Genomic DNA, 25,445 nt, shown 5'->3' with positions numbered 1-25,445 from the left:
GACTGGCATTGAACCATGGGCCCTTCAGTCTGTAGGCCAATGCTTTATCCACTGAGCCAAATTGGCTAGGGCTTCTCTCTGATTTTTAACTCCTATTTAGGGACATAAACTGTTTGTGGCTGTGTACCCAGAATAAGTAGAAATGTCCAGGAGGAAAGGTGAAATAGTAGAAAAAGAGGAATTTTAGGGTCAAATATTGGAGTTTGACTAGGTGTCCTCCCCATCCTCTTATGTAATGGCTGAGAGAAACTGAGATTGTAATCAGAGAGGAAGGCCTTCCTATCACCACAGCATCCCTAGTGCAGAGCAAGGGTCTGCCATGTGACCCTCTGAAAAGATGAGCTGATAAATTGATTAGAGGGAAGATCACCTGAGGTATTGTAAGTGAGAACACACAGGGGAGGGACTCAGTGAATGCTCTTGCCTTCCTCTGCTCTGTGGTGCCTGGGTGATAGAAATAGTCCCTTTCTGGGAATTGCATGGGCTGTGTGGTGCTTGTGCTCAGAAGTGCCAGGGATCAGCTCATTTGACAGCTGCGGGTCCAAGGAGACAAAGTCCAGCAGGAGTCATGGGAGAGACACAAAGCCAGGCTTTCTTTCCCTTTTCTGTTCTCTTCACATGACACCTTTTCAACTCCTCATCTAACTTTGACTTATAATGACACTTTCTGAGGGGGGAGAGAATTCAACCAGACTTTACAGGTATCAAAATATATATATATATGGAAAAAAAAGGCAGATACAGCTGATTAGTTTGATTTCTGTTTTATATATATATATATATATATATATATATATATATATATATATATATATATATATATGATTTTAATCTTTGCAAATCAAGACTGTAAAATGCTTAGTTTTCTGATTGGCTAAACTACAGTAGCAGTTATATTTCTTCTTCTGTGGTTACTGAGCAATTATTGAAAACTTATTTAGTGCACAGAATGGTACAAATTAGTGCATGGAATATGCAAATAAAATTGGCATTGTGGAAGCACTAAGCAATATTCTATGAAGGGTGCTTCTAATCTGGATTTCATCACTCTGGAGACAAGAATCTTATCTGCATTAGTCTCACTGTCAAAATACCAGAATTTCTTTAATTAGAATGTTAGGGAGGTAGAAAAACAATTAGTTGAGAGTGACCAAGTGCATTAGTTGTGAATAAATAAAAATACTACATAATGAACTTAAGCTACCATTTGTACACAGTACTGCTAATATTCTGGGACTTAATATAACAGCCAGTTCTCCTGTCTGCAGTGTGGAGAGGACTTTTGATTCGCTTTTTCCTTCCCAAGTATTGCTTGAGATGATTCTATGAACACATGACGATACTGCTCCAGGGCTTACACCCCAGCCATTCTGGGTTGAACTCTTATTTCAGAGTCCTTGTTTTTATTTCCTGCTTATGCATGGGCTCAAGATTTATTTGATTAACTTTATGACTATGGAACTTTCATTAACCTCTGCAAAATGCTTATTGTCAATTTTTTTATTCAACTGAAATAAACTCTTCTTGATCTTTTTGCCTAGAGCTGTATTGTCCATTACCATGGTTTTAGTTATTTCTAAATCCTATAAATATCTCCCCTGAACTTCAAACCTACATGTTCAAATGCCATAGGTCACTCAAACTCAGTATGATTAAAACTGAGATTATTTTCTACTCCTCCAACCCCCATTCCCAAATTGTTCAAATACAGACTTGGACACTTACTGGTGTGGGACTTGGGCAAGTCACTCAGCCTTTCTGTGCCTCAGTTTCCTTGTGTATAAAAGTAGATAAAACTAAGAACTATCTCATTGAGTTGATGAGGATGAAGGGGTTAATGTGTAGCTTCACATAGTACACTCTATGCTAACATTATTTTTTATCATTTTTAAAAATAGATTTTCCATGGTATTCTCTAATACTGCAAATGGCACCACATCCACCCTGTGGCTCAAGCTAGAAACTTCAGCATCATCCTTAATTCCTCCTGTATCACCCCCACCTCCCACAGTGGCTGAGTCCTGTGCATACTACCTCCTACATGTCCCCTGAATCTTACGTCTTTTCTCCAACCCCAGTGCCACTGTATAATCCTGTATTATTACAGCAGCATCCCAGCTAGAGCTTCACTGCCTACAATACCTCTTCATTCCTGCTCTCTGCAGCAGTAAATACAAAACCACAAAAAGCAAATCGGATTGAATATCATCCCCTCTTAAAACCTTTCCTTTCTCATCATTATCGTCCCGCTGTCTTTAACAAGGTACACAGTGGTCTACATAACCTGGCCTCTGCTTTCTTCTTCTAGCTTATCGCTTACCACATGCTCCCTCTTCCCTCACTTCTGGACCTTCATTGAGGCTGTTTCTCGTGCCTAGTCTAAGGTCTCTTTCCCTTACCCAACTGCTCCTTTCCCCAACCCCAATTTGACCACCTCTATCTATGCTTTAGGTTTCTGTTTAGATGTCACTCCCCCAGGCAGGCTTTCTGGTCTTTATCAGCATGATTCTTTTAAAAAAATATTTTTATTGATTTCAGAGAGGAAGAGAGAAGGGAAAAAGAGATAGGAACATCAATGATGAGGGAGAATCAGCTGCCCATGGATTATACATATATTGCTGTGATTGCTTAGCATCCTTATTCCCTGGGCACAGTCAACAAGAGAGCTCTAAATTGATCCATTCCCACTGCAGGAATGGCTTTGTGACTGCTTCAGTACCTAAGACCACAGATATTTGTTCTTCTGAGTTAGATACTGTTCTCTGGGTCAGAGACCAAAATAGCACCAAGACCAACATACTGTATGGAAATTCAGGTTCTTCCAAGTATGCTCAGAAGGTCGGGAAAAAGGCCTTGTACGAGGCATTAGACTCTGACTTCAGATTACTAGAATGAGCAATTCCAACACAAGTGAATTGTTAGGGAAAACCCTCCAAAATAATAGCATTTATGTCCCTTTCGTTAGACTTTATTCTCTTTGCATGTAAGGACTTTGCTTGTTTATCATTTATATCTTTTGTGCTCTAACATGTACCAGTCATTGAAAAATATTTGTCAAATTGAGTCATGTGCAGCATGAAGAAATATTAAAGAGTGATTTTGACTAACCCCCCTGATAAAAGTATAATACCACCCATATTTATATTTGATAAATGGGTCAACTGAGGTCCAGAAATTTAGCGACTCACTCTAGGTCACATCGAATAAACTAGAAACAAAGTCTTCTGTTCCCAGATCTGTTCTCTTTCCACCACTCTCTGTTGCACTCAATTACTTTTGTTTGTTTCTAATGTGCTAATTTGCCCACATCACGACTGGAAAACCTTGCTGTCATATCCTAATTACTGAGCATGCTTTATTAAATCTAAGAGTTGGAAATAAAAGTTGAAGTTAGATTAGATTGGGCCAAAAGTACCTCTTTATGGAGTTTGGGCTTCCTCCTTTAGGACAGTGATTTTCAGTTCATGGCACAATTTAACTATCCTGTTTCCCCCAAAATAAGACAGTGTCTTATATTAATTTTTGCCCCCAAAGATGCACTAGGTCTTATTTTCAGGGGAAGTCTTATTTTTCCATGAAGAAGAATATGGTACACATTTATTGTTAAATGAAAATAAAGGAAATTTATTACCTGTATACGGTACGGTAGTACGGTAGTTGTCAACACAAACCAGACAAACTGTGAATCCTACAGTATCAAGAACTTACTCATTTATTCAATGACAATCATGTCATCATCTTCTGGAACATCATCATAACAATACAATTTCTGAATTTCCTGGTGAATTTCTTGTGACTCCATTTCTTTCAGAATCAGTGGACCAAATCTCTCATGTTTAGCCTAGGGGGGCCTTATTTTCGGGGGATGCCTTATATTTCACTCAGAAGGAAATCTGTAAAAGTAGGTCTTATTTTCGGAGGATGTCTCATTTTCGGGGAAACACGGTAATTACTAAAATTCTGCAGCGCACGCACACACACACACACACACACACACACACACACACACACATTATTTTCTTGTCCACCTGACAAAGGAAATAGGTATAATTTTGATTCATTCACACCAGACAGCTATTGCTGTGTTGGCTGTTGTCATTTTTTTTATTTGACAATCTGAGGGAAAAGAGGTCAGTGCTCCTGACGAAACAGTCAGGTACTGCGTGTTTTATAAATTCTTGCAGCTCACGGGCAGAAAATCGCTGCCCCAGGATGAACTGCAAACTGTGTTCACTGGAGCCGGTCAGGGGCCCTAACTGGTAAGAGTTCTGTTTGGACTTCTCACTCCTATTTCAATCAGAGAAGCTCCTGCTCCTTTATTTTCCTTGGCTTTGTGGAAAGCCTTTCTTTGAAAAACAAAAACAAAAAATGAAATGTATGAATAAGAAGCATGTGAAAACGATTGCTCCAGGGAATACAGTAACAGTTTTATTCACTTCTCAAGTATCATCTTTTCTCAGCTCTTAAGGCAAAACCTGCTGCTTCTTTTTTGTCCTTGACCACCTTCTCTTTGCAAAGTGAGAGTGACCCTGGGATATGCTTAAAACAGCTAAATGCTATCAGTTATAAAAGAAAGTAATATATGAGGGCCTAAGAGAATGTGTCCATCAGATTAAGAAAAATAGCCCTCTTAAAGCATTCTTTTTATTTCCTTTTTGAGAAAATGTGCAGTCGTGGGGGGTTTGGAAAGCGCCTATTGCATGCCTGTTCTTATATTCTCGTGGCTGGTTTACTGATGGAGGCAGCTGTGGAGTTAAGTGAGAATGGCTCCGAAACTGCTGAGGCCTGACCAGTAATTGTGGATTAGAGTTAATGGGAATTTGCCTGGGGTGAGTGTTGATAGTCCTAATGATTTTTGGAAAAGCTCTGAGCAGGCTTTTGAAGACTCTTTCAAATCTCTCAGTCTCTCTGTTCTGTTACTTGTAAAATAAGGGGCTTTACATAGATGGGGAGAACACACATTTTATAGATTTGTGTGGCACTTTACAGTTCACTTAGTGCTCTCACATTCTTTTCTGAGATTAATGTAAGGCTTCTTGAAGCTTCAAAGTTCCACTATTATATGTTTCATTGATTCTTTTAAATATTCTTGGTGATGTTTTTAAATTAAAAAAAAAAAAAACTTACTTATGAACAAGTTTAGTTCAGCAGTGATGTGATCTTAACCCCTTGCTTTTCTAGAGGTTATTTGGATGATGATCACAGACTCTATTAATAAATAATCTTCTGATGGATAAATATCAAATATCCATAAGGTACATTTCAAAAGATCTATTTAATTCTAATACTTTATGAACAACCAAAGTTTTAAATAGCTGAAGATTATACAACGTTAGCACAAATGTATCTGTTTCTTTTTCATTTTTTTAAAAAGAATTCTAGAAGACTGGGAAAATGACCCGGTGCATGTGGGAATCACATTCAGATTGTCATTATCACGGCAATCCAAAGACAGTAAATTATTAAACCACAGTTATAAAAAAGTGAAAAAATAATAATGGCTATTGTCAGAAGACCATCTAAATGTGTCTACTAATTCCAATATTTTCTCATTTCTCTAACATTAGTTTGAGATTATTACCACCTAAAATGAGCCCCCAAAGGAACTGACGCAGTTTGATATAGATTATTTTTATATTAAATATAATAACTTGGGGGAATTGATTTGCTTTGTTTTGCTTTTTGGGGAATTGGGAATAGGTATTGGGGAGGAAAAACAATCTTTCCTCCTACCCTTAGGAAGTTCTTCTGGACTAAATCAAATAACAAAAGGCAGTTTAACAGGAGAAAAGCAAGTCTTAACAGGTGTGCACAGGGAATTCACATAAGCAGGGAAATTCCAAGGATAGAAAAGCAAAATAAGGTACAAATGTCATTCTGGACTAAGGAAAGGGAAGTGTGTGTGGGGGGGTCTAAGACTCCAAAAGCAAAGGAAAGTAAGGCAATTTACAAGGAGATAGAGGAGTGACTAAAAGAGTGACTGTTCAGTAAACTTGTTTGTTGGGCCATACTTGAAACAATGAGGATTTTGATTGAATGAGTCTTGCTACATTTCTCCCTGTCCACCCACCATACCTAGCTCATGTTAAACTGTAGATATCTATGATGATACCTCCCTTCCTGCAGCTGGTCCTCTATCTAAATTTTTTTAGGCAACAGGAGGGAATATCAATTGGTACCATGTGCTATTTTTTAAGTTAAGGAAATGAATAGGGCTGAGCTTTTCCAATACTGTCTTAGTTTCCTCCAAACCACAGTGGCTTTAGTTTTAAACCTACTTAAGGAATTCCTTCCCTTATATCCAGAATAGGTAAGACTCTTGAGAGATGCTTTTATTTTTCACAACCATTTTCCTGTCTCAGGGCTCTCTTAATCTAAATGAGTCTGAAAGGAAGATGTATACTCGTTCTCTAAAGGACACTGGATTATGGTACATGTGTCAGTTTTGCTGGGTAATGACCTGCATATCTCCAAGGCTTCCTCCACTAACCTCAAGGGTTTGTGGGTCAGATGGAGAGACTCAGTTTCAGGCTGCACTCGAGGTCGCATTCTGCTGCATGGCTTTTCATTCTTACTAGACCTGAACACCCAGGACACATTCGTCGCATGGTTGAAGGTGGGAAGGCAGAGTCCAGGAGGCAAGCCAAGCTACGGCACACACATTTAAACATCTGCTCCCACCGTGTCCACTAGCATTCTGCTGGCCAAATCAGGAAATATAGCCACGCCCTGTATCACTGGGGTGGGAGGTACACTCTGCCCACTCTGGTTGGAGGTGCCACAAAGTCACACAGCAAGGACAGACCACACATGTCCATTTTAATAGCTTGAGCAGTAGGGAGGCATTTGCCATGCTGTGGAGAAATGATTCGCTTTGTGAAGAGTTCCCTATTGGGTCTCTAAATACACAGTTAGGGCTATGCTGGTTGCATGATTGAGGTGGAGAGAGTTTTTCCCCCCATGTGAAATCTTTGTTAGTTAAAGGTCAAAATAATGTACCCACCAAGCCATGTATGTTCCTGTATATTTTACCAGTCACTTGTTCATATAGTCTTTCCTGTTTGATTCTCAGGAGCACTCTGAACATGAACAATTTGGGGACCCTGGATAGTCAAACGACTTGGGTGGAATTCAACAGTTGGGATCTCTAGCAGAGCGTAGAAATAACTCCAGCGTGTGATTTTTTAAATTGTCTTTCCCAAGGTCACAGACTTAGCATGTGGCAAAAGCAATCTTGGAACACCCGTGTCCCGTCGCCTTCTAACTCTGCCAAAGTGCATCTTCTGCGATCAGTGGCCAACAAATGGTCTTGTTTCCCCAAAGCCTCTTCTATAACCGCATCAGAAAGAAATTAGCCTAAAGGTGTAATCAGGTTAAGCGCTGACCTTGTACCTGAAGGGGCTTGTTCAGATGGCCAGGACCACATGGCTCAGGGAGTTCAGGCACCGGGCTCATTTCCTGTGACAATGGCAATGAATAAATATTTACCCCAGACTTGGCCTGGGCCATTACCTGCCTGCTTCATTGCCTTTGTCATTATCTTGCAGTATTTTCTCTCCTGCTTATTTCATTTAGGAGAAATAAAAAATTCAGAAGCCTTAGTTGGCCTCTTACAAAACAGTTGTGCCATCTAGATTTATTGCTTTTGGCCTTTTCCAGCTTAGACTGTAGATTCGGCAAAGTTTATTCATCCATCGGGAACAAGTGACTGCATCTGTGAAGTGACACAGATCATGAAAGATCAGTGAGGTGGCCGTTTCTATTTAAATTACTTCAGAAGGGCATTGATTTGAATAAGGCTAACCCAAGGCTTATGGATGGAAAGAAAGAAAGTGTCTATTTGCTAACCACTTTGGGATTTCATTTTTAAGAATAAAAGGTAGACTATGATATAAAAAAAGAAAAATGATTTCCTTTATGTCAGTCCCTCACAAGTCATGCAAGCAGGCATTTATTGTTTTAATTCTTTCTATGAGAAACTTTTTCTATCTCGTTTAGCAAAGAACATTAATATATAATGGCAGAGGCAGTTCTTTTTTGTTTTGCTTAATAGCTACTGCACCTTTGAAACAAAAGAAAACACAATATAAAAGCTACTCTAAATTCCATCTTTTATCGTTGAACAAAAATAAGGGATGAAAGATGATTCTGATGTTATTAATGCATGAAGATTGTTATGAAAAAAGAGGCTCTGAAAGTGGAGATGAAGGAGCTTTTGTGGTCTCCCAAAACTCATCTAAAATAAAAGAAAAGAAAAATTAAGTTTTGTCTAGGGCAGTAAAATTATAGGTTTCCACATATACAACTATTTTAGAAACTAAAAAAAGTAAACTCATTGTTACACTGATGTCCTCCTAATGCCCAAAGGATATTCAAAATGACAGAGCCCAAGGGTGCCTTGCCCTAAGTAACCTCTTATTTAAACAGGGGCTACATGAATCTTCATGAAATCACTGATTTCCATGGTTGAGCTTGAATGACAACCATGGAAAAAGCTGGGCTTAAAACAAACAAAAAAAATCTTATCCCTAATGGAAAAGGAAATGTCTAAGAGATCACCCCATTACTGGAAATCCTTAGAAAGGGATTAAGCTGTTAAATACTCTGTTTTCCATCACAAATGGTTTTTAAAAGCCCTATAAAAGATATATGAAGCTATCCTAAGAAATGACTGTATGCTCAGGAAAATTAGAAGCACGCTGCCGACATATTAGATGAGGAAGCTTCCAGAAAGAACAAAAGCAGCTCAGCAGGAAGTAGACACTTGAAAACAGCTATTTAGAGTTTACAGGCACAGGTGAAGGCTTTTAAGAGGTATTTCCACACTAGGTGTGCTGTTATTCCTTTATTAGGCCATGGGAATGGATTTCACTGAAGAAGTAATTTTCCCAGGTAAGTAAATATATTTTTTTCCCCTCACCAAGTCAAATAGGCAGTTTTTCCTATGTAAATATTTGGAAGCAACTACTTGTTCTTTTATTAAGCACTTTTGATAGCACTGTTTTCTTATGTCTACAACCAAATGCAGAGATATCAACTCAGTACAAGAGTATTGAGGAGAATTAGGGGAAAGGTCTTGGGCAAGAAATGAGAAAGAAAGGAAAATAGAGGGGGAAGTACTGGAACTGGAGAATGGCTTGGAGGAACATTTTTCAAGAGAATAGGCAGTCCTAAGAGAAAGAAAAGACTAAGCCATTTGGAAGACAGTGCACATCACTGTGTAGCAGGACAACTCCAGAAGCCTGAGAGCCACCCCACACCCTGCGTAGCTTCTAGGATCTGAAATCTGAGAATGAGAAGGTCACAGTTCAATTGTTGCTCAGGACTTATTCCCAGTGTGGGTGTGCAGGAGGTAGCTGATTATTGATGTTTCTATTTCTCTCTCCCTCTCTGAAATCAATAAAGATATATTTTAAAAATAAATAAATAACATCTGAGAGAGGATAGAAATGAGTTCAGAGGATTTCTTTCCCAGACACAGTATTTAGCTTTGACATGGTTTTCCTGTAACCAAGTATTCTATCTCTGACTATGCCGCAGGCACCTCTACCACCTAATCCAACATCACTTTGTTCATTTTAACCCTCTGGAGTTTCTCTGAAATTATAGGCAATGCTGAAAGCATGGCAAATACTTGAGGTAGGAGTATCTCGCAAACCATTGGCATTTTCCTTCCTGCCCCTCTACTAATTTCTTCCTGACCCTATTTTCCTCAGTAATGACAACATTCTCTTTCTACTTTGCTCAGCCTATTTATGATCTCTCCTTCAATTTTTCTTGTTAAAATCGAATCCATATTTTGAAATTCAGCTGTAAGCCAAGGAACCCCTCCAGAGGGGGTGCAGCCAGCTGGCACCTTGATTTTGGACTTCTAGTCTACAGAATGAGAGAGAAATCATGTCTGTTGCTAATACCACTTACCCAGTGTGGCTGCCTAGGTCTCTGCTTTGACCTCTTTATAGATATATTGAAAATATTGTTATAGTTAATCCGGCCTTGACACCTTCTGGATGTAATTAGTTCTAAAACAAACAAACAAAAAAGAACAAAATTCCTGAGAAGTTTAGGGATTGCTCATGTTTTTATTTTTGTCTGACTATAAAGCCCATACCCTCTCTACTATCCTAGGCACATTCACATCAGGGCAGGGATGAAAAATACCCTAAAATTAACTATCTTGTTCATATTGCAGGCATTCTTCACGGAGTCTCCCAAACATATAGGAGGCATATACTGGACACCAAACATTTAGGTAAAGGCAGGGCTCACTCAGAGTTTGTTTTCTGTGCTATGTTTTTCTCTAGTTTACTTATTCAGTTTCATCTCAGAGTTTCTTTTTTAAATAAAAAAATTTTGTTTTCATCGTTGATTTTTAAAATAATTTTTAAAATGCATAATTTCCATTCCCCCTTCCCCTTCCCATCAAGTTCACAGTAATATGAATGTGCTATCATATATGAAGATATATGTATATATAATATAGTCTTTGCTGTAATAATATACACTTCAGCCCTGCTACTAATGTGTGATAATTATATTATTTTCCTTGCATGTTAAAATGTCACTTTCTTTTAGGTGACTATATGCTAAAGTATAATCTTATTTCAAAGTTTGTTTGTTTTTCAATTGAATGGTTGCTTTTATTTTTTAAAACGCATAGGCCAGGTGATATTTTCAGTCAGTAATATAAAATTCTTCAAGTTTTAAAAAATAATAAATAAAAGATGTTATACTTTAAATAAACACAAGAAAAATGAGTGCCTACTCAAAAGGAATTTATCCCATCGCTGAGAAGGCATTAGAGGAACATTTAATGAGAAAGGAATGAATTGTGTTTAAAGTAGCTGCTTGTCATTGATCTCTGATAGTGTCTGTAAAAGATTTCACCCAGTAGGGAATTATTTGTAGTATCTGAAATTGTGTGGTCTTACCTTAATTTATCTAAGACTTAAAGCAATTCTATTAGCCTGACACTTATTGACAAAGCCCTTTATTACTATATATATATATATATATATATATATATATATATATATATTAATTTGATGATGTCCTAGTGCTCACTGGAGATCTTTATTGAGGAAGTAACTTTTGATTCAGTTAAATGGAGGGAAATGGAATTTCTAAACTACTTATATTGTTTACAGAGGCATAATTAAGAGATTTCAATGACTTCTTTAAACATCAATGATCAAGAAGAGTAACTAAATCTTAGAGAAGGCACAGTTACAATGGGAAAGACATTTTAAAGACAGAAAGAAAAAAAAGTATCAAACCATGGCATAACTTGTGATTTCATTTTCCAAAAATAGGGATGAATTTACCAATGAGTTCTTAATTTTTCCAGGTTCTGCTTATAGCCAGCAATTCAAATGAGTTAAAAGGCCTTAGACTTTGAGAGACAAGGAGGGATCTGAGATCATGTAGACCAACCACCACTAAATATCATAGACACCAGCCTGGTGTTAAAGATAGTGAAGATAGGAGTCATAGTTCACTTAGTCAGATTGATATGGGTAGACACGGAGATGTTTTTGTTTTAAATTGCAAGCATCTATGTTTTTCCTTCCTCTTTGGAAAGTTTTTAAGTGGACCTCACTCCCCTGAATAATATATGTTGTTTAGATTTGTCTACATTAGACTTGAGGGGAGTTCCTGTCTACATTAGAGGGAGACCTCTAATGGCAGGTAAAGGACACGCCTCAGGTAAGGGTCTCAGATCTTTGCCTTTACAACATGGCTATCCTTGCCTACCTAGGCTGGCTTTGGATTGCTTTTGAATTAGTATTTGTACAATTTTCTTTTTTCTTTTAATATATTTTATTGATTTTGTACAGAGAGGAAGGGAAAGAGATAGAGAGTTAGAAGCATCGATGAGAGAGAGTCATCGACAAGCTGCCTCTTGCACACCTCCTACTGGGGATATGCCCACAACCAAGGTACATGCCCTTGACCGGAATTGAACCCAGGACCTTTCAATCCCCAAGCCGATGCTCTATCTATTGAGCCAAACCGGTTTTGGCTATACAATTTTCTTATGATATTTTTCATTAAGTGCCAAATATAGGCCAAAACATTTTGGAGACTCAGAAATGTTTCATATCCTTTGTTCTTAAACGGTTTCATGGACTCCTAGCCAAGCCACACTGTCTGGTCTCTGCTCTCACTCCTCTCACCTGTAATGTTCTGGCGGTGGTTGTGATTGTGGTGGAGGAAGTCATTATACTTTGGTAGTTGTTTTTGACTCATTAGAAACTCCTTCACACAAAGGGATGAAAGGAGAAAGGGGAGCAGTTGTAAGAAGAAATGACTCCTCTAGTAATCATTCTTTTGGTTCCTAATCAGTTGGCAATCCATAAAGCCCACCTACGGCCTTGGATTCTGACTTCCATTAGATTTATAGAAATTCCCTTGGAAGTTGAATGCCATTTTCATGGCATGAAATGAAAGTATAGAAGCAGAAGTAGTTTTCCCAGTGGGAAAGAATATTTTACCATTGACACTGTTTAGAATTGTGGACACATGGTGATCACAAAAAGCAAACCAGTTTTAGCTGATTTGTTTTTGTATTTTTATTCCCTGAAGACATACACTCTTCATTGGTATGGTACTGCTGGTGAGTTACATAAATAGAGAAAGAGATATGTCATATCAGATCTTTTAAATGGCACTTTATTTAAAACTGGAGACTTGAGCATATTACATCTATAATATATTTATGTGTACAGTGTCCACATTTGTTTGTTTTAGGAGTTGCTCAAATAAGCGTTCAGACTCCCAAAACCACCAGACACCATATTTGGCACCAATCTAATACAAAGGATATAGGAAAGGAACCATATCTTGCTAATAGAGCAGAGTAAGACATTTTTGTAGCAGTCCATGTAGCATTTCATGGAGCCAATCAGAAGCTGTCTTTTCCCAGGCGAATAGGTCAGGTACAAGATGAGATTCACATTGGATAAGTGCCAAGACCCCCTTTCCTAGAAGTCTCAAGTTTCACAAGAACCAAAATATCTTGTGTTATCTCTAAAGGCTTTCTTCCAGGGGCAATTAAAAAGACATGCCTGAACATAACAGTCACCGCACTCAGGGAAACCTACGTCATGTGTCCCCATGGAGTGTTCCCATCAGGAATAATCTTTTTTTTTTTTTTTTTTTTTTTTTTTTTTTTTTAGTATAGTTCCTTCATTCCAAATGAAATCTACCAGTAATCATTTCCACTGTAATCAGTATCGCCTTTATCTGGCTTCTTGGGAAGCAAATTCTCATGTAACAGAGGAAAGAATTTTGTTTAATTACTGCCTACTTTGGGTCATAGAGAGTCAAATTTGGCTACTTATAAGTCAAAGATCAAGCCTTATTAAAACAATACTTTATTTTTTCAACTGGATCATAATCTTTTATTAGACCCAGCTTAGAGATAAAAGGCAAAAAGATGTACTTTATATATTCATTTATTATATTTATTTGTTTTTTATGCTCTAACCTTATTTTGGACATACATGATTGACTTTAATCTTAGTGTTTTTCAAATAATATTTATATGTACCAAAATAACATTTTGCTTTTAGTGAGTAAATTATATGCTTTTCAGAATATATCAGAATGACTAATGGGGGTTTTTTTTTTCCTCTCCTGTAACTATCATGAGTTGAAATATGCTTACCAAAATATCATAGTCCTTAATATAATATTATAAAATCAATGTGCAAATGTCTTATGCTATAGATATATTTGCCTGGCCTAGGAGTATTTGTGTTTGCACATGCATTTTCTAAAATGACAATGCTTTGTATAAATATTGTTGAAGCAAATATTTATTTCAGGCTGTTAAAGAAGCAAAAAGATCCCTACCTGGTTTGACTCAGTGGATAGAGTGTTGGCCTATGGTCTGAAGGGTCCTGGGTTCCATTCTGGTCTAGGGCACATTCCTGGGTTTTGGGCTCATCCCCAACAGAGGGTGTGCAGGAGGCAGTGATCAATGATTCTCTCTCATCATTGATGTTTTATCTCTCTTTCCTTCTACCTTCCTCTCTGAAATTAATAAAAATATATTTTTTAAAGGAGCAAAAAGATTGTGAAATATTTCCATTGATTTTTTTAAGAAGTAGAAAATCTTGCATTCTTTTCATTTACAAGTGAATATAACCTTGGGATTCATGGGCTTTGAGAACAGCATGTAAGCACAGTGCTGTAATCCTCCCAGGATATCCAGCACTTATCAAACACCTGTTATTGGAGCTCTGTGCCCAATTTGACACCATAATACTAAAGGTTTAAGAAATTCAGACATAAGATATACTAAGAAGATTGAAATATTATGGTAGAAAAAGACATAAGGATAGTATTATTTTGAGAGAAAAAGTAAAAGTTAACCAACTTAGCATGTACAAATCCAAACATTTTTAACTTTTATAATTTACTAAAATTTATTATGAAGTGTACTGTGTTTTTTCTCTAGAAAACAATTATCTTATGTGTTCTTTTTTGTATTAAAATCTGACCTAGGGAATATTTCTTGGAAGAGACTAAGTAGTTACAAAATCCTCCCATTACACTGAAGACAGTCCTCCTTTAGGGTGAACTGTATACATGCTATACTTATATTGACAAATGACATTCAATGTAAACAGAAATTCAAATCAGAATGGAATTATTTTTCCTAACTGCTTTATCTCTACAACCAATGATAAGAGGGTTGATATAAGACATACTTTTTTGTGAAGATGTGATAAAACTAGTATAGAAGATATGGCATTAAGAAGTATCTTAGGAAGTTCTGTTTTTAAAATTGACCTCTTTCTTCTTTAGGAATGAACAATTAAGGACTTAGTGAGAGATCTCTGGTCTATATAGGATAATTTCCCTTACTTAAGTAAAATTTAATAGGTAGATGTGTAAATATGTATGCCTATTATGATATAGAACTGTGATGTAAAATAAGACATATCATTGAGATCTGTAATGGATGTCTCCCCACCAGGAATTTGATGTTATAAATTGTGTTTGTAGGGAATGATAATGCTGTCTCCATTACTCAGTAAAAAATATTTCATTTGTACAGGAAAAGACAGTTGGCTAAAAATCCTTTTATTTACCTGACTTTATCTAATTAATTTTTTATTCTATGGCATTTTGATTTTTGAACATTTTCCTGTATTTATGTAATTATTTTATTTAATGATTCAACTAGCATTTATTGCTCACTTATTATATAATCGAGGCCTGATGCATGAAGATTCATGCAAGAAAGGGCCTTCCTTTCCCTGGCTGCCATCACCACCTTTGCTCTGGCTGGGGCTGCTGCCTTCCCATATTGCCCAGAGGTCCAGAGTGGCTGGGGTTGTGCAGACTGCCATCTTTGTTGGGTTAATTTGCATATTCACTCTTGATTGGCTGGTGAGCATTGCAAAGGGATGGTCAATTAGCATGTTGGCTTTTATTAGTGTAGATGAGGTCATTTTAACACTTGATAGTTTAGGGGAAGGAATGAGGATCAATGCTTGCTTTTTCTCACTCACTGGTATTTTTAAATTTGCTTTCATTCATAAGCATACATATATATTTGTGTATATTTTATCATTTGAAATAAGAAGAGAGAAAAAAACAAATAAGGGAAATTGAATATGATAAAATTCAAACTAGTGTAAATTGCTTTGGTTAAAAAATGAAGAATATATTCTAAGAAGTGGCCAATATTATTGAACAAATTCTCTGATGATATAATTGTGTATAGATGAAGAAACATTAAGTACATTATACAAAAATTAAATGGACTAATTACTTCATGATTTAAATACCTAGAAAGAATACCTAGAAAAGAGCATTCTGACTAGAAGGAAGGAATTTACTAACACATGGCTTTATCATAACTAGGAAGTAATTGGGAAAAAAAAGATTTAGAATTATTTACAGATGGCTCAGAGATATGAAGAAAAAATCATAAACACAACACTTAGATTTCCACTTGTTTCAGTAGGGTCCTTGTCATTAGTCATATTGCAGCTCAAATGCTACTTCTTCAGATAGGACACCACTGACTCACGATACAAATGGTACCTCCTCTATCACTTTTTATTTCATTACCATATAATTCTGTTTTATTTTCTTTGTAGATACATTATTTCATATCATACTTGTTTACTTGTGTATAATAACACTTCAAATTAGGATATAAATTCCAATAAGAAGAGTAATTATGTTAGTGATGTTTCACCACTGTGTTCTCAAGTGCCGAAGAGGGTTTCAATAAATATTTGCAGAAAGAATACATATGAATGAATAAATGTATCTATAACAAAAACAATAAAATTATATGAAGAGAATTTTAGGTCAATTCGTAAATAAATTGCATCTATGTAAAGTTTAGGAAGCTTATGTTGATCTTTTAACAGATAAGTCTTTATTTAGGACCTGCTTCATGAAAAACAAAACCCAATAAACAGTATTATGATTTTAATTGATCTAAAGCATAAAAGGAATCAAATGCTAGTAAAATGTGATTGCAATCTTGAGCAGTATAAATTAAAATAGTTTGTCATAGATAAGGGAGATAATACCTCATTATGTTTTGTACTAATCAGAAATTTTCTTCAGAATCGTGTTTAAATGAAGTCATTTAAATTATGCTGTGTTCAGAATATCACTGTTAGGATGATGAGGAATCTAGGCACCATTTAATTTTGGAGATGGCTGAGGAGATTAACCTGAAGAATTAGAAGACAGAATTCAAGGCAATTACTGCTGCTGGAAAGTGACAGAGGAATCTTGGAAAGTGACAGAGATCTAGAATGAAAAGCTCCAAGTTTTGCGTATGAATTCTTTCCAAATTTCTGCCAGAGCCCTGAAATATGCATGCCAAGGGCAGAGTTCAAATAGGTCAGCTAAGGACAAAAGATCTGAACTGAGATTTGAGATGCTAACCAAGAGACAGGATTTGCAACTTAAGTTTAGCCAAACAAGCTACCTGAAACATTATACAAACAAACACACACACACACATACACACACACAAAAGCAACACTTTCCAGATGAATAAAACAGAATCTGGAATCTTCAGGACATACCAACAGAGTAACTCTGAAATGTCCCAAATGTTCCAAAACTAAACAAAAAAGGATTTAAAGCAGCTATCAGTGTACTCAAAGACATAAAGGAAAACATTTTCACAATTAATTAAAAATTGTGGCTCAGGAGATTATATTCATGAAGCCCGATTGAGCATCTATGTTAGGTGTCACCTGCTATGAGTTCTCAGTGATCAGATTGTCTGGGACAACAGTATTGCTGCCCTTGGGTCATCTGGATAATAACCTAATTTTCTGTGGCCCCATGCCATTAATGTGCATTTGTTATTAGGGGGTTTATAATTACCAGATATAACAACTAGATCTGTTACATGGTGTTATGGACTGAATGTTTGTGTCCCCCTCAAATGTACATGCTGAAATCCTAACCCAAGCATGATGAGAGATGATGAGGCTTTTGGGAGGTAATTAGGACATAAGGGTGGGACCCTCATGCATGGCATTAGTGCCCTACAAAGAAAAGTTTGCTTGCTCCCTCTCTGCTCTCTGCCATGTAAAGATAACAAACAGAAGAAAGCAATCTACCATCCAGGAAGTGGGCTCTTACCAAACACTGGGTCTGCCAGCACCTTGATCTTGGACTTCCTGGCCTCCAGAACTGGGAGAAATAAATTTTTATTGTTTAAACCACCCAGTCTATGGTGATATTTTATTATGGCAGTTGAACTGTTGATTAAAACACCTAGGTCCCATTATTGTCTCTTCTCTTCTGAATTTTACTCTGAATTCTCTACATATTTTCCCATGAATTCTCTACATATCTTTTCTCTACACCTCACAATTCAAATTTGATGAGCTCCTCACATGTCACACTTTTGACTTAAGCAAAAACAAACAAATAAACAAAAACAAAACAAAACAAAAAACCCACCTTGTAGAACACTGGAATGTATTGGTTTGTCTTCTTGTGAGGCATCATCCCAAGCAAGAGGGCAGCCCTGACACAGTTGCCTTATCTATGGGGTTAGCTATGAGCTTCACCTTAGAGATCATCAATAGACAGGGGGGCAAGAGGGACTTCTGTGGAAAGCACACCTACCCTGAGAGTCAGTGAGAAACTTTGAAGACTGAAGCTTTGTTTCTTGGGAGTTCAGAGTTTGCCAGTCTACTCTTAGTCTTAAAGAGCCAGGATTGGTTTTTCTGGATGGGGGAGGTGACACTCTTAAGTCAGAGATCTGTCTTTATACCAAGGCAGAGTGACATGTTTTCATGCTGATTATACTCTTACGCTAATGTTGGTATTCTCTTTGCTGGAGTCCTCAGGGTAAAATGCTTTCCATGGAAGTCCTGGCTCAAGATATAGTAAGTGAAGCAGGTTGGCCTATGGAGGAGCATCAGCCAATGAGATAAGACATGTGCCACTGAAATGGGAAGCCACTGCTAAACCATAGCCAATTTTTTTTTTTTGGTTATGTTTTGTTACTTAGGTGTATTTTTCAAAAAAAAAAAAAAAAAAGAGAGATAGATCTGGATTTTAATAAGTCCTCTGATAATTAAATGTATCATATTAAAAAATTGTGGGGTCAAATAAAGCATAAGGACAGGGCAGGTCTGGTTACCAGGTTTCTATGTATGGGCCTGATATGGATGGAAAGGTGAGAATGTGGAATGAATGGTCTTTCGGTTTCAGGCTAATACTGAGTTTCATCCACTGGACTTCTCAATCTTAGTCTTATTCACTTCAAAGCCAGGATACTATTTTAGTGAGAGAGAAAGAACTTGCTGTGCCCTTTGGGGGATCATTTTCCTTGGAGCCTGGTATTTTAATGAGAAGAAGACTATAACAAATCATGATGGCAGACCTTTTTCAATGCTTACAACATTGCTTTCAACTTAAGGGAATTATTGTGAATCATGTCAAGATCTCAGTAACAGGGAGGTTGTGGGATGTTGGGAAACTAAAATGCTTATTATCTGGCCTTTTCCAGAGTAAGTTTGCTGGTCTCTGGTCAAGTCAATCAAACTGAGAAAACACTGATGGGCTGGGGTTAGACTTGGTGACTGGCTGTGACTTGGTGATTGGAGACTTTGGTTTGATTATAAGTGACTATGGCTTAGTGATTGGTGACTGAACTGGTGACTGTAGTTTGGCTACCCAAAGGCTCAACTCAGAAATATCAGAGATACTAGCTTTAAAAACCAAGATTAATTCCTCACGCATCCATACTGTAAAAATAGTACCTACTTGATGAATCTTAGGGTAAAAACTATAAAGGGTTTGGCCTGTGTGCCTACAGTTGTATAGTTATAGAAAATGCAGATATTGGCTTTTAATCACTAATATAGAGAAACTTTATTAAAGAAAATTGAATTTAAGCCTTAGCTGGTTTGGCTCAGATCATTGATCTGTGGACTAGGGTCCTGGGTTTGATTCCTGTCAAGGGCATAAGCCTGGGAGGTTGGCTGATTCCCTAGTAGGGACCATGTAGGAGGCAGACAATCAATGATTATCTCTCATCATTGATGTTTCTCTCTTTCTATCCTTCTCCCTTCTTCTCTGAAATCAATAAAAATATATTTTAAAAAAGAAAATGGAATTTAATGTTTTATAAAATGGTTTCTGTGTGGAAAAGCTAATGGTTCTTGATTTTCTTCTTCCCTTCCCTTGCTAAATTGTAGATAATGAACCACTTCTTGCCTGTTGAGAATTTGACTGCATCTCTTATTTTCTTTGAGTCTTAAAACTTTTTCTCTTATGATCCTTTTCAATTTAAGAGCATATATGCCCTTGCCTCATAATTTTGTTTTCATAGATATTAAAGTCCCATAAAAGCTCGTTAAAAAGCTAAATTTAGGATTGGGTTACGAATAACATTAGTGAAGCACGGTATAGCAAGAAACATGAATTTTTCTCAGATTTAGTAAATTTTCATTATATTTGTCATAAAATCCATATATTCTTCTTGTACATGGACAGTCCAAGGGAGTCAGATTGTTGAAATATATGTAGAAGGTGGAAAGGGCGGCTTTGTGGGAATAATGATGTTATAGATGCCAAACTTCTTACATATGAAGGTCAGAGAAGGTCTTCCTTTTTATAAGAATATTGAGTATATTTCTACAGAACTTGGACCATATGTCATGGTCTTTGGAAGACAGTGTATCTGGTCTTTGAATCCTCTTACCCATCAATATCAAACCACATTTTCAACTAAAAATATGTTGCTGAATTCTTTTAACTACAAGAAGTGCAGGTCTCTCTGACTCTGAAATCTGTGCTATTTTCACTCAGCTGGGGTAAACCTTAGCTGTTTCAATGTGAACAGTACTTGAGGTCTTTTGTTTGTACCTAACTAATAAGATCCACATCTACCCCAATTCTGAATCTTTGGTCATTGTAATACATACAACTATTATACATATGTTTCATGAGCTTAGATAAACCATACCATCTCTCTGGGTCTCAAGTTCTCATCATTAAATTGAAGAGGTGAGTGCTTTCCAGTCTGTGGTCTATGGTGGAAGGACTCATGGACAGCACCTTTGACAAACCATTAGAAGATAAATTGAACTCTTTTCCTAAAAACAGCTTTGGGCTATGTGCAATCTTATACTATACTCACCCCCTCTTAATACATTCAGGTCTATATATATTCAGGTCTCTTGCACTTGCGGTGGCCATGCCTATTCTGGCCATTTACTCACTTTCAAGTATGATTGATAGGCAAGCATTTTCCCACTCACTCAGACCTCATTGGGCAAGTGTCCATCTGGTCTTCCCTTTCCTGTTAAATAATAAACAGGTTATTAAAAAATTGGCCACAAAGAAATAAGGATAATTTATATAAACACTTCGGTGTATATATTTATCTTTAAAGAATGAGGATTCTGCCAAGTTGCCTGTTTCTAGAGAATATGAAGCAGACTAGCAATAAGCAAGTCACAGGCAATATGATTCTACCTCAGCTGCTTAATTAAATATGGAGATCTAATTAAACATTAAAGGGTTAACTTTTAATTAAAGAATATTAAATTGTTTTTGAAGCAATAATTACTATTCAGGTAGTTAAATAACTGAACAATGAACTCCACATTTTCTTATATAGATTCATCCAGTTTTATCTGGGGTAACAGAAAGAAGCTATTATTTCAATTCAATTTGAGGCTTTTATGAGTCAAACTCTTGAAATTCTAGTGCCTTCACCCACGGGACCATCTTAATGAACAATACTGAAAATGAGTGATTGAGCATTATGGCTATAGTTTTCTCCAAAAATCTAAGCTCATCTTTTATTATATACGGAAAAAAGTTGAGTGCTGTGTTCTTTCTAACTTTCCCTAACTTATGAGGTCTGAAATGAGACTAACAAGTGACTAACTCTTGATTCCATCTTTCCTTTGTTGTGTTCTAGCAGGGAAAGAACTGAGACTTATTATCACCAATATTGAAGCTAAATAATACCAGCAGGAGTTGGTCTTAAAAGCACCAAGGTGAAATTTACTGTTATCTTCTCAGCTGTTTTATGACAGCTACTAGCATAGTGAGTGCAATGCCAGATATTTGCCTAAAAATGAGGCCAATATTAAAGGCTACATCATGTGTATATCTTCTGTAATACCAAATGGTTCTCTTCTTGATTGTATATAATTTTGAAGAATTTAACTAGTTTCTACTTTTCAGAGCAAGTAAATAGTGACCTAATATGATTGGAAATGGCTGTGATATGTATAACGTGTGAGGGAGCAGAGTATGGCTTGAGGTGAATAGTGGTCAATGTTATCTTGTTATTGATTTTAACTCTATTTGAATGTTGTCAAAGAATGTAATTTATGTGATATTAATATTTTTTTCATTTGTTCAGGATTGGTTTAGAAGAGTTAGAAATTCTTAGGAAAAAATCCAATGTAGAAAAACTGGCTCAGAAAGAAATAGAATACATGGTTAGGTCTATAACAAGGAAAGAAACTAAAGAATAGTTTCAAGAACTTTCACAAAGAAAACTTCAGATCTAGGTGTTGTTTTTACAAGAAAGTTCTTTCAAATTTAGAGGAGCAGACAGTACTAATGTCATACAAACTCAGAGAACTGAGGTACTCTAGGCCAAGTGGTGGCCAGCTTGAAGACTGGTTAATGACTTCAATGTGATGGAAAATGAGAATTTCGGCCCACCAGACCACTAGTAAGATAAAAGTTATTGCATAAAAGGGTACTTGAAACTCGACAGCTATACCTTGACAATGGCCCATTTGTCATCTCTCTTAGTAGAATACTGAGCCCAGTAAGGCATATCTCATGTGATCAAGAGCCCAGGACTCTTGGGTGCCTGGAATTTTTTATTCTTCTCTAGGGGTGGGGACCTTTGTTCTGCCAAGGGCTATTTGGATATTTATAACATCATTCATGGGACATACAGAATTATCAACTTAAAATTTAGCCTGATGTATTGGGTCAAACATTTCATTAACTCAGCTCAAATGCCTTGGCAGGATCAGATCAAATGATTTCTTGGGTGTCATAAGGCCCATGGGCCAGACATTCCCCCTACTCCCCCCAACACCCTGTTCTAACTCAAGGAGCCGCTTCACATTCACATTCATTACAATGTTACACAGATATAACCTTGAGTTGCTCTATGGCTTGTACTTAATATCCAGAATTCAAGTAGAACTCTTTATGTCTTATTTACAGGTAACCTATACCCTATGGCTTAGGTATTTTCTGAAAGCAACTTTTCTTCCCCACCCCTTGGAGATTTTTGTTAGCTCCTTGCAAGCTCAGCAATCATTTAGATTTGTATCTGTTGCAGTTTGTTTAGCATCCAGATATCTAACAGAAGGACAGTCAAATAACAGGATTGCCAAGACACAAAAGTGCTTCTTCATATTGAATTCTGAATATGAGACACATTAATAATTTGGAGAGCAAGGCATTGAAACTCCATAGAGCCACCCTGAGCAAAGGAAGTCTTCAGGACTTCACTCCTGATGCCCCCCCCCTGGTCACTTTCTTCTCTGACTTCTGACACCACAAATATTGCAGAAAGTATCATTTTATTGCATGACTTTTGCTCTTCTGTATTTGATTTATCATAGTCTTTAATTCCAATAAAGCAAAAAAACACATTTTTAATCTTTAATATGCACCTTAGTATTTTCAAAGTGTTGGGTTAACATAAAAGCTCAATAATTAAATGTTAGTTGATTTATTTAATCATTAATTGAGGCACTATTTATTTGACACAAAATAACAGTAGGCTCTGTCAATTTTGGAATTATACTATTAAAATTGGTTACTTTGACCCTAACCAGAAAGGTCCCAGGTTTGATTCCTGTCAAGGGCATGTACCTTGGTTGTGGACACATTCCCAGTAAGAGGTGTGTAGGAGACAACTGATTGATATTTCTCTCTCATCAATTTTCCTAACTCTCTATCCCTCTCCCTTCCTCTCTATAAAATAATTAATAAAATATATTTAAAAATGGTTACTTTGGTTAATAACGTTCCTCATTGGTTAATTAAAATAAAACTAAGTTACTTGTAGGACCTGAAATACTCCATCAGACACTTTGAAATTATCACAATGAACCTGTTTTCATTGCTCACTGCTTTATAGGGGCCTGCATGGGAACATTCGCAGAGGCCCATGGTCCCGTTTATAAAATAGGAAGAACAAAGCCTGGGGGAGGAAAGAGGCTTTGAGCAAACTTCTGTCAGAGGAACTTGGAGTTCCTATCAATCACAGACTAGCTGCAGTGATTGATTTTTTCTACCTCAGCAACACACAAGGAGATACGATATTAGGCAAGGACATAAAGCATATTCAGGAAGCCAATGCATCCTCTGGTAGTCTGTCAGTCAAAGATACATCAAACTTCAGTGGGAAATGAAAGTCTACCATGCAGGAGGGATGTCCAATTTTTGTTATGGATGTGAGACTGGAGTTGTGACTGGTGCATAACTTCCAGCCACACCACCGTCCTGACATGTTTCACATCAGATGGCAGGCTGTTTCCAAGTACAAGGGAAGCAGTTGATCATCAGGTGTTGACAATAGTATCATTAAAAATCAGTTCCGCCAGGCTGGACATCTGCAGGGAGGGAAGCACAAAATATCTCAGTTCCTGGGCAGGACAGGCAGCTCTTGCGGTGAATGATAGTATTATTTGCACGTAGAGACATCCCAGGTTGTTAACTTTGGTTTAAGTTCTCCGGAGGGCATTTTTCATCTTTTAATGCACACCCACAATGTATCAGGAACATTGGCATGTGCTAAGGTTACTCAGATGAGTAAGAGCGTGTTGAGTTGAATGTATATTTGTTATTGAATTAAAATACTTGATATACAATGCCCCTAGTGTTAAAATAATACCTGCAATGTGTCAGGGATAGCAAAAGAAGAATCTATTGAATTAGCCAAGGTAGCCATTCAACACTGGAGCTCCCTGGATATGAATCCGCTCACCAGAAAGATACTAATTTCTGACCATGACTCAAGGCTCCTGCTACTTATGCATTCTAATATTTTTCTTATCTAATTCCTCATTACCTTTCCTTGTAGTTACTTATTTAATGGTCTGTCTCCCTGAAGATTTTAGAAAGGCACCATCCATTAGAAATATAATTCACGGTATAAATGCCAGCCTCTTGCATAATTTTATTATATATTTTTAAAATTGATTTTAGAGAAGAGGGAAAAAAGGAGAGAGATAGAAATATCAATGATGAGAGAGAATCATTGGTAGGCTACCTCCCGCATGCCCCCTATTGGCGATCAAGCCCACAACCCAGGCATGTACCCTTAACCAAAATCAAATCTGGGACCCTTCACTCCTCAGGCCAATGCTCTATCCACTGAGCCAAACCAGCTAGGGCTGATTTTAAATGTCCTAGTAGTCATGATAACAACAGCAAGTAAAAATCAGCTGACATTAATTTTAGTATATTTATGTAGCCCAACGTATTATAATTTGAATATATAACAAAAATTAAAGATATTTTATATTTCAGTTTTCAAAATATAGTGTGTTTTCACTTGAGGCATATCTCAATTTGGACAAGTCATATTTCAAATACCCCACAGTCGCATGTGGCTAGTGTTTACCAAAGTACAGCTTTGGTGGAATTTCATGTAGGCAGAGGAAGACCACTGTGCCTTGTTTACTCCTTTGTCCTAAATACCTAGCACAGTGCTTAGGGTTCAGGAAATATTTGATGAATTATCCAGTTTTTTTTTTACAAAGGCTCTCCACAACACTTGTAGCTAAGAGAGAGATGGGCAACCAAAAAAGATTGCTTTCAGCAATGGAGATGGTATATATTAAGTTGAAGAATCATTCTTCATTAGCAGGACCACTAAGTTTTGAAAAGTATTGTAAAGAGATATAACAGCCTACTGAATCTCATTAGTGAGCATT

Source organism: Pipistrellus hanaki (assembly GCF_964339955.1).
Source record: "Pipistrellus hanaki genome assembly, chromosome: 12".
Taxonomy (NCBI): Eukaryota; Metazoa; Chordata; class Mammalia; order Chiroptera; family Vespertilionidae; genus Pipistrellus; species Pipistrellus hanaki.
Note: the sequence above shows the minus strand (reverse complement) of the source record.